Raw genomic sequence first — 11,628 nt, 5'->3', positions numbered from 1 at the left:
GTAAAATGATATGTGTTTGTGTTTGTGTTTGTGTTTGTGTTTGTGTTTGTATATGTGTTGTGTATATATAGAATTGAAAAAGAAAAAGAAAAAAAAACAAAATCCCAACGGTAGGAAAAAAAGCCGTTGGCGAATTAATTTTTTAATTTTTTTATTACACCGAACACCACCGTCGCCTATGCGACTGACCCAGCCGGGACGCGACCTCGAATATTGGTTGGGGAGTGGGGCGACGTGCGACGGGCTTGGGGACGAAGGGGAAACGGGGCTCCACTCCCACTGCTCTTACAAGATACATTACGTGAGCAGAACCCAATCTCGATAACTAGCCTAACCATCATGATATTATAAGGTTTGTTAACAGTAGCAAATGATATAGTTATATATCAAACAAGTTGTCATGGATCGTATAATATTTGTAACATATCATTATATCAAGTTGCCCATTAGTAGGGCCGAAATTATTAGGAAAATATCATTAACATGTGCTACAAAAATCTTAAGGATAAATTATTACTTCAAGTGGTCCAAATGCACTAATATATTCCACGGAGACTCAACATCGCACCAAACCCCACATGTAACATATATATCCCGTTATATGGTCCATCTGCCTAAGAAATTGTAGGCTATATTGAAGCCCATACCTAAATAAAAATTCATAAGCCCTGTCCTAAGCCCAATTTAATTTGTTCGTCCTCTTCTGCAACCCGCACTTCAATATAACATTGGAATTTGAATTTAAATTTAAACTAGATTAACACCCGCAACCTTGCGGGTTTTGTTACATAAAATTGTTAATTAGATATGACTCCATAATAACTTTTTGAGGGGTTGAGCTTAGCAACTGATTATCACACTTTCGATTTCTAAAAGTATTCAAATTAGAGTAACTAACTGGCGATAAAGAGTTGTTTTGAGATTATGGCCAAGATACTGCATAAATAACATCACGGACAAACAAATATCATAAACTAAGTTTTTTAATAACTCTTTCAATTAAAAAATTAGACTGAAGTTACTCATTGTGAGAAAAAACAGACACAAACTAATATTTCACTTATCATTATTTGTCTCCCTTGCATTAGTTTTGTCTTGTATCATCACAAGTGTTCAGCCCAAGCAAGTCTAACACACACAGCTTATACGACACTCAATCACTTCCATTTCCAATGGAAATCACATTCCAAATTTTGACTATTCAATTCATCAAAGGTAAAGTGTAGGAGGGTTTTACACTTACAATTTCAATTTCATGGAAATCATGCCTAAACTAAGAAACTTGCAACAAGATGGACATATTGTATGTCAATATAGTGAGAGCATATGATATAAATGAGATTGCTAAAAAAAAAAAAAAAGGAAGGCTATGTGTAATGAAAAAAGTACCTCTTAGTCAGAATACAAAATAAAGAATGATTAATAAACATGTTCATGTACAATGAGAACAGTTGTATTAGCAGAAGAGAATAACGGAAGTTTGGTCTGAAATGCGAGCATAGTACTTACACATGAGATGCAAGTTATCTACAATGAAATAAAACACATTACTATAAATAATTAATAGACGATTTTTTAAATTTCAGGTTGGGTTTCACATGGTTGTTGCAGTATAAACATTAGAAAAACAGAATTTTCAAAGAATAAACAATAGAAGTGTAAAAGTGCCATTTTACGATTGGGGTTATTGACACTTTGACTTTGTACCCTAGAACCTTCAAATTATCCTGCATTTCACAACGAATCATGCTCCAACATTCATAATATTTACACTAAGTAATTTTATGAAGACAATCAACATAAAATCTACTACTATTCTCTCCAAACTTACAACCAGTGAGTTAATTAGAAACCTTCATATGAATTCTGAAAGTATAATAAATACATCAAATGAACATTATATTTTATATCGGAATTAGGTGCGGCATCAATATTTGACTTGTAAGAGATAAAGCATAGCCCAAATCGACGCATTATAAATTGCCTACTCTACTTCCTGCATTATTTCTAAACACAGTCCAATTCAAATTTTCTTAATCAATTGATGAAAACACAAGAATGTGATGCACAAAAGGAGCCTACAATTTGAGATTTAAGGCCTCAACCAAAAGTAGGTTCCTTGCATTTTATACTAATGCCCAGTGGTGAAATATGTCATACTTAAAGAGAAGTATGAACTTTCACCAAATATTGGGTTTTAAGCTTATTAAGAAAATTGACAATATATCCAAAACCACTAATTAGTTAAAATTTATATATACAGGTCTTTGTTTTTTTTTTTTTTTTGAAAAAAGTGGTTAGTATAAACTGAAGGTAACAATGTCCACAATTTTGCAAATGATTATTATATTATTGAAGTGACTTATGGTAAATTACATTTGCATCTGTGTTTAATAACTTGGGATATTTTGTAGCATTAATGAACATGACCAACCCAGGTTTTGACCGTCAGACGAATAGATCTCTTACTCCACGCAATTCGCTAATTGCTTATAGAGATTAAATGGTTCATTTAAAAGATTAACATGTACCGAGGTTGCTTGACATCTTCAGTTGCACACGTAACTTCCTAAAGCACAAGTATGAGGGAAAAACATGAGCGCCGAATAATACACAGAATAAAGATGGACCTTGAAATATACAGATAAAAAGCGAATGTATGTCAACTCTTAAAAATTATCACGATATGAAATAATGAAGTATCAATAATTATAAATTTAGGTGAAGACAAGCTTATGTGACTTTTAGGCTTTGATAGACTACCATAAACCTTCAGGTATGTCCAGTACTAAAATGAACATACATGATCATCAAGATTGACCAACTTCAATGTGCATAGTTCACATGGATTTACAACTTAAAATTCTACATAAACTTTTACTTGCTAATCAAGTCCCATAATTTGATAAAATCCATAAACTAACACCCTACCCACTTGCAACCATAAAACAATAGGTTCAACATAATATCATCTTTACATTCTATCTATTGCTTTCAAATGACTGAACTCTTTAACCAACAACATATAGTTTAGGAAAAAACAACATGGTAAACAAAGGCAAAGCAGAGTCATTCATAATTTTATCAATAAAGGTCACCCTTTTACGAATGAAAGATATAGATAATCAAATTCTTGGATCACACATGACATCAAATGGATTAAACAAGACTATGAAGTTAAGCTACACTTTATAACAAGCAGTTGGTGTACAGACAAAAACAACCCAACTGAAGCCGATGAAGAAACACAAACAGTCAGTGTACAGACCAAAACTACCCAACATACACAAGCCAAAATGGAACAAGACTATAATAACTAAAAAACTATGAGGAAAAATTAGTAATAATCAATATTGTTGCACAAAATGAAACGTGGCAACTCAACGTCTACATAATTAAAATAAATGAGAAATGAGAAAGAGAGTATATTTACTGAGGCGGGGTTTTGTAAATGGCGGTTGAAGAGGACGAAGTAGAACCAACATAAAACAGATAGAAGAAAAGTGGCTAGCTTTGCATACGATGTTTTTTAGTCTCTGCAAAGATAAGGAAAACGGAAATGGAAAAGGGTCAATGGGAATTTGAACAGATGAAAATGAAAGTTGTTTCAAAATCAACAAAAATGCAGATTATCCAAACATAATAAGAATGAATCGATGAATATGAGTATGTGTATTTACCTTAATTGTAGTGGCCTTCAGACGATCCAACACAAACTAACACGTATCCATGTCGTTTTTAATAACATGTTCCGGTTCTTTCAGTATATACATGATCCGACCCAATGGTCACATTCATATTCAGAATCAACCACCACTTTGGAGAATTTGAGTCTTGCTATTTTCCGAACTTGTTGCAGCCATAGCCGTACCAACTATCTTCGTCAATAATTTTAACCCTATTTCGTACAACACATATGGTAGGCTATATAAACAAGATGTATTATAGAACTTACAACAATAGATGTTTCAATACATCTTTAGAAAAGTCAAATATGGATAGAATGTATGCAGAGGCCTGAGTATAGATGGTAAATTGAGCCTAGTTGGATACATCATACAGTAGTAGTTACAACCCCTTTATGTGGGTTAGTTTTTAGTAAATGCTACTTCAAGTAAACAAAAACTCATATTAGCAGATCCTCTCTTCACTTGTTTAAAACTTTATTATTTGGGGGTTACAATTGATTATCAAAGTAAGTAACCAACAAATACAAATTGTTCTTTCTATATCTCTGAAAAAAACCAACAAATTGCATCTATGACTAACATATGCTTTAACAGAAAAACATAAGTTACACACTTACACACATATAGGTGACTGAGTCAAGTCAATAATCTCAGGACACACGATAGAGCTGTCGACCTTCTTCCTTCGTGTACTTGGTCTGTATTCAGGTGATGGCGTGATGGTGTAAAAACATCGATCACCTCAACCTCACCAACAGAAGTAAAAATCTTGTTTCTAACTCCATTTTTATTTTCAAACATGCTACCATTTTTATCTTCAATCGTTTGAGAAACATCATTACAGTTGTTCAAGCCAGTAGACGGCGAAAGTTCAGATTTTTCATCATCTGAAACACAAATGGCTTCTTCACCAATGTTGTAATCACATGATCCACCCGTTTTCACAGGTTCATCATCCTCATCCAACAAATAATTACTGTAAAACGGTTCATCATCTTCTTGATTGTCGTCAGAGTCTTTATAAACATGAACATGCATAGTTACATCTTCATTTGGTACCTCCAAATTGCAGGACCCACCAGCTTTATCAGGTTCTTCATCATCAACATCATCCCACATATCATTATCATATCTGAACACATCATCATCTTCTTTATATCCTTCTGTGTAACATGGAAGATCATCCATGGGGCGAACGTGTACCTTCATTTGGCTTGGTAAGGTTGGGCACCCCACATAATGCTTCGTATATTTTGTTGAAAAAAAGTTAACCGTCAGATTCAATCTGAACAACAGAATCACAAACCAAAGATGTTAGTGAATAGTAGCAACCCAATTATATAATTTGGCGTATGGGCTGAAAAAATTGTTGTACGTACTTGTTCTAGGCTGGTAGTGTGAGCATCGTGTATGCTAGTTTGATCTTATGCAAGTCCGCCAAGCGATTTAAAACCCACTGCCGCCTGTCTAACCGCCAACGATTCCACAGGGTGTTGCCAAGCCCACTCAAACTGCAATTGGTAACTTACATTATAAATTTTAATAAAAAAAATTCAAGAGATTGTAAATATTTACAGAAAATAAAAATTCAATGGTTATATATATACCGATCATACCTGTAGTGCAACGGTGTTAGTCGGGAAACCGTGTATGCAAAGTACCATTTCCCATGGGCTTTTTTTCTTTGTTCTGAATGCACCACTGCACAATTTCCCATTGTGTTGTCTAATACGCCTTCGTGGGTTAACTGTAAACCTAACAAAATAGAACATGCAACCAATTAAACAGGTAACATGTTGTATTAGCATGTGAACATGTGGCGGCAGCTGCAGTAACATTTTCTGGTAAAATTTCAATCATAAGAACTTGTAGGCAACTGCTCGCAAAACTCTCAAAGGTAATCACCAAAACTACAACTTTTAGATTCCAGTTACACCAATAAAAATAGATAAACTCATAAAACCATGATCTTTATGCTTGCATTTTAAGCTACTAACTGACAAATCATCATTCATTTTAACAATATGAAATCCAAGCAGTACACCTTACTAACGAATAGCTAATTTCAGACGAATCAGTAATTCTTGTTACATATACATTTTAAAAGTTAACCCCTAATCACATCCTCGCAGAAATCAATAAAAATATTTAACAAATTGCTAAAACTGTCTATATTCAGAGATCAGTAACACAGATTCAACCCTAAACCAAACAAAAGAATGTGTGAATCACTAATTAACTGCAGAATCAACTCATCGAGTGGTTATTGATTGATATCGTCTAATTCACAACAATTAACAAAAACAAACGCATGTAGATATAGATACAGATATAGATATAGATATATTTATCCGATGTAAGTGTGTCCTTTGTATCTAGGGCAGAGTGACGTCAACAAATAGCAAGCAAAGAAGCCTGATTTCTCTTCTTCTATATCACTTGATCTTAATTCCTCATTTTCTCCATCAGAATTAGAATTAGAATTGAAATTATTTACGGTTTGTGATTGTCACCCCTTTGTTTTCCCCATTTCTGTCTCGCAAGCTCTCTCTGTTCGTTGCCGTTTGATATAATCAGATGTGTTTGATTAAAAGTTGATCATATATTGAGTGAAGTTTGGAACTGGCGATACAGGGGTGATTATGAAATAAGATTTGGTGACTGTGTGTGTGCTAGGTGTGTGTGCATGGATCGAATAGAAGTTGATATGACGGTTAAATAAAATCGGTTTTTGAAGACACGGTTGTGAATCGTAGTACCTGATACGCTTATTGTTTTTTTGTTGTTAGAGGGGTAATTTAGGAAACTCACATAAATCTAACATCGGAGAGGTAATTCTCACATCAGATAAACCTTAGCCATTGGATTACCCAAAAAAACCTCATCTAATGGTTGAGATTGGCTGTTGTAATTTGATTTATTAAGATCTGAGGTAAATACTATTTTACTTTAATAGATAGAGTAGATGGGTATGATACAACCGTTACGAAATGAAACTTTGCTTATGAAGTTAATCGTAAACAGAACCAAGTTGCATGCTACATATAGAATCATAAATTTCCATTTGTCCGAACCAATAATAATGTACCCCTCCGTCTCAAATCTATTGTTCCCAGACAAAAACATGCAGTTTTATGAAATCTCACTAACTTCATTCTCCACCAATAATATATCTTCTCTCTTTAGAATAACCTTTTTTGATTGGTTGAAAAAGAATCTAGACAATTAATTTGGGACATCCCAAAATACATTTCAGATTGGCATTGCTAGTAAAAAAAATTGAAAATGTTTAGGTAAACAATTAACATAAAAATCATAACTTGATAAGTGTTAAACCACAATAACTCAAAAATAAGTAGAAATCAACGACAGATCACCCAATTTCATCCAACTTATAAGGTCCAATGGTAGGATGAGATAAGATTTAATGGTAGAATAAGATAAGATTTAACTATAAAAAAAAAATGGACCATTGGTATGATGAGATAGATTTAACGGAAAAATTTAAAGGACGTTAAATCGAGGGACCAACCGCAATTTTTTTTTTTTTACATATTAGACCATAGATAATGGTGATTGTGACGTGGAGTGGGTATGGGGTACTTTTTTGAGCAAGTCGCTGACTAGACCATGACAGAAAAATTGGGAAGTTGTAATTGAGGGCTTTGTAGGGGCTGTTGTGTAACACCGGCCAATTTTTTTTTTTTTTTTTTTTTTAAACACAGCGGAAGACTTATTAACAAACACACTATAAGTCACGACATTACATTAATCTGAGTAATTAAGTTTAAGGTTACACAGCGGTGTTACGTTATTACAAAACATGATTTAAACAAAAGTCCACATCAGAGTAGGGTTGTCAAACATGTCTTCTGCCACAGCACCCATTCCGACTAGCAGTACCTAAACCTGCAAGGGGAGAATATGTGGGGGATTAGCGTACCGCTAAGTGAATGGAATTTATCTAACAGATATAGCTTAAGCCACACACAAGCTATATACTAACAACAACACTTGCTAACTACCAACTAGCATACAATAAGACAATACGAGGATCGGCGGCTTGTACGAGCACACTACTCTCAGCTGATCGGGCCTGAGTCTACCGATAGTCCCTGCTACTCAATTCAGGGTTTAGTTATCCAGATGCAGGGGGTGCATCGTTCACACTATACTCAACAATCAGTAGCCTATGGACCCAACCTCCCCTAGGCACGGTTGACCTCATACGGACTCTAACCTCTCCTAGGCACGGTCTCGAGTCCCCAGTCTCCCTAGGCCCGACTGGTGCCAATCACACAGTGTACACATAATTCACATACAACATCAGGCATACTATATTAATCTAACATGGCAATTTTTACACTATGCATGGTAAAAGAGTCAACCACAGTAGCATGATATGCTACTTAAACTCTATCCGGAGATAGACCCACTCACCAATTACCAGCAACTGCTCAGTTATTATTTCCGAGCTTCCTCTTTGTCCTTATCTCCTGAGAACAGCAAAAACCGAGTTAGAATAGTGTTCCCATCAAGATTAGACACACTGACAGCGAATTATAGCAAATTAGGAAAAAAAAATGCGTCCGCTAAAATCAACACTTAGTAAAATTTTCACTGTCTAAGACCATCGGTCGATGGTCCCATCCATCGGCCGATCGTCAACACACCATCAGTCGATGGTCCCCCCAATCGGCCGATCGTCAAAATTACATCAGATGGTCAGAAATCATACACCATCGGTCGATGGTCTTGTCCACCGGCCGATCGTCCCTCACCATCGGTCGATGGTCAAAGACCATCGGCCGAATGTAGTTCATCAGCTGCAACAGCAGCAAAGTGACGGGTTTCAACCCAAAATCACCAAATCTCGACCTATGACTCGTTTAAGACCCCAAAACCGAACACATCTTTTACACTAAACATTTAGAAACATAAACCCACAACTTTTATGCTCAAACAACATCAATTTAAGTACTTTTGACCCAAAAATCACTTTTAACAAAACTCACCTTCAAACTCAATTTACACACTGATTTGGACATAAAATTTGACAAATCTTACCTTGATAGACTCACAATAACACAATGAATCAGTTTCTTGACTCAATTTAAGAACCAAATCGAGATTGAGTGATTAGGGTTTTTGAAGAGGTGAAAGTTAGGTACATGAGTGATGAAGTGAATTTTCTGGAAACATCAAAAATGAGCTGGTCAAGGCTTTTATATTTGTGTTAAAACACAATACCCCATCACACACGGGTATTTATCAGTTATCTGAAATCTTTCGCACACGATTAGGTAACCCCAACGAGGTCCAATTAAAATAAACAAACTTGTTCTGGGACCCTTGTCACAAACTGGTCACAACACAAATATAATAAAACACTAATAAAATAATTAAAATAAAAGCACTTAAAACTTAAGCACAAACCCTAAGGGCAAAATAGACAACTTACAACTAGCCCGGGTTTCAGTATGTTACATGTTGCCAGTGACGTGTCATTTAATTTTGATTTTTTATATTGTTTATTATATTTTTTATTATATATATATATATATATATATATATATATATATATATATATATATATATATATATATAAATGTACTATACTATAAATAAGTAAAGAGAAATAAAATATAAATTATTATGCTTTTATATAATAAAAATCATACGGACTAAAAATTTAAGGGGCTTAAACTAAAATGTGAGTAACTTATATATTCTATTTGTAGACTTTAACATACTACAACGGTATTAAGTGTAAACTAAATAAATAAAAAAACCCCATCTTCTTCGTTTAACTATCGTCAGGTCTTCATTTATAATCTCCATTTTATTTATTTGCCCAAATATCACTCCAGCCACAATTCTTGATTTGGAAATCAATAAAACTGCTCCAACTAATCAGATATCATCACGTAGCCAAACCGCCCCTTCTCTTCCCTCGTGATTCGCCGACAACCGCCCACAAACGCCCCATTCCTGGCGTTTGTGGGGCGTTTTCCACGCCATGTAGTGTTAGGAATTTTAGTGAGCCCAACAAGAACTTGATAACCCCGAGTTATCAAACTCACGAACAATAAACAAATAATTCAAGTGAACAAAGAAAATAAATTGCAAAAAACGTAAAAGAACACAAGAATATAACGTGGTTATATCCAATATTGCTATTGGTTTAATCCACGGTCAACCAAAGAGTATTCTTATTATTGAAATTTGAAGGTGCCATTTTACAGGTTACATATGGGACTATTTATAGGAGAAAACAATAGCTTAGGGAGCAAGCTAGGATATTTTAGAACCACAAAACAAATCTTCTACGGAGTTCTAATTAGAATATAACTCCTAATATAATAGCCGACCTATTTGTAAAATAAGTCTTCTACGTGAGAACCAAACTTAGATGTCACCAATGGTGACATTATGTCACCAAATGTGACATCAAAGTTTCCAGCAACTCCAAAAGTAACTATATGCTCGATCTACTTTGTCACGTTGCAATATATAAGCTCACGTTTGATGCATGCCCTCCTCAATTCTTTTATTTGTTTAATCCTACTTCAACACTAACAATCTCCCACTTGAAGGAGTATTCAAACAAACCCATCTTTAACTTGACTTTGTCACCATCAATATCATCCCACAATAACAACTTGACCCGCTAATTATACCTCCTTTTGATACCGCCGGATGAGACACCCGAATCACGCCGCACTTCATTCGATAACCTTCGAAAAAGTGAAGTCTTTCGACATCAAAAAATACCACTGAGCTATAATACGATCTATATGTTACTAGCTTGGGAAACAAGAACAACTCTTTGGCTATTGCACCTACCTCCTTAGTTTAGGAGATAACGGGTCGTTTGAGTCTGACCCGACCCAATTAACCCCATCGCCCAAGTGATCTACCCGTACAAAACTCTATCCACCTGATTTATCTTTCCAACAAAGAATAAACCCTCCGGTAGAACAAACATGTGGATAACACCATCAAGGCAATCGTGTGAGAACGCAATCACACCCTTGATTTTCTACATAACTGCCTTAGCTTTCACCATTGGACCACCGACCACATACGTGCGCACGTCTTTTGACAAACCCAATTTTTCATCCTGAGCCAACTCCCACTGTACGGATGTATCTTTGACAGTGACTCTCATGAAAACCTCTTGTTCATCTTCCTCGGCCGATCGCAACAAAGTTTCCATTGGAGAAGATCTATCCGAAGTGACGAAAGCTCTAGTGTACCCAATTCAACCCGAATTTCCACTAGCTTCAACTTCCTTTGAGCTCCCACTCAAACAAGACCTCTCAACAATACCGGAAAGCATTAGCACGCTAGGACTTTTAACACCCACAAAATCACCTAGCCATTCCTCCTTAGGAACTTCAACCATATACATGGTTCCCCTTTTAAACCCGCTAGCGACTACATAATCTCCCTTAAACACTACCCACTTTTGATCTCCAAATAGGATATGACAATTATCGTCATCCAATTGCCCAACCGAGATCAACCAACTCTTGAGCTTTGGAACGAACCGCACATTCCTCAAGATCCAAGCATAATTCAAGTGTCTAACCACGAGATCACCAATACCCGCAATGTCAAGTGTACTCTCATTCGCAACTCGAACCTTACCGGAGTATTCTTTGAAGTTTACCATCTCGTTCATGTATGGGGTAACATGATACGAGGCACCCTAATTTAAAATCCAAGATTCATCAAGAATCTCTTTTTGGCACATCAATGCATCCTCGATCACCATAGTCGATATGCTCCCACCCGACTTATGACTCGGGCACTTTGACTTATAGTGACCAACTTGTTGACAATTCCAACACACCACGTTCTTGCTCCTTGATGGAATTCTTGACCTAGCTCTTCCCCGACTAACACTTAGAACTGAACCCGAACTCTCATTCGA

General features: G+C 35.7%; 1 pseudogene; it reads right to left on the bottom strand.

Moving 5' to 3' along the window:
• Window positions 1-3,079: 3,079 nt before the first annotated feature.
• On the bottom strand, window positions 3,080-10,908 carry LOC139850716 (uncharacterized; annotated as a pseudogene).
• Between the last annotated feature and the right edge of the window lie 720 nt (window positions 10,909-11,628).

The sequence above is a fragment of the Rutidosis leptorrhynchoides genome, chromosome 1, assembly GCF_046630445.1.
Source record: "Rutidosis leptorrhynchoides isolate AG116_Rl617_1_P2 chromosome 1, CSIRO_AGI_Rlap_v1, whole genome shotgun sequence".
NCBI classification, from domain to species: Eukaryota; Viridiplantae; Streptophyta; class Magnoliopsida; order Asterales; family Asteraceae; genus Rutidosis; species Rutidosis leptorrhynchoides.
This window is presented reverse-complemented; position numbering and strand designations above follow the sequence as displayed.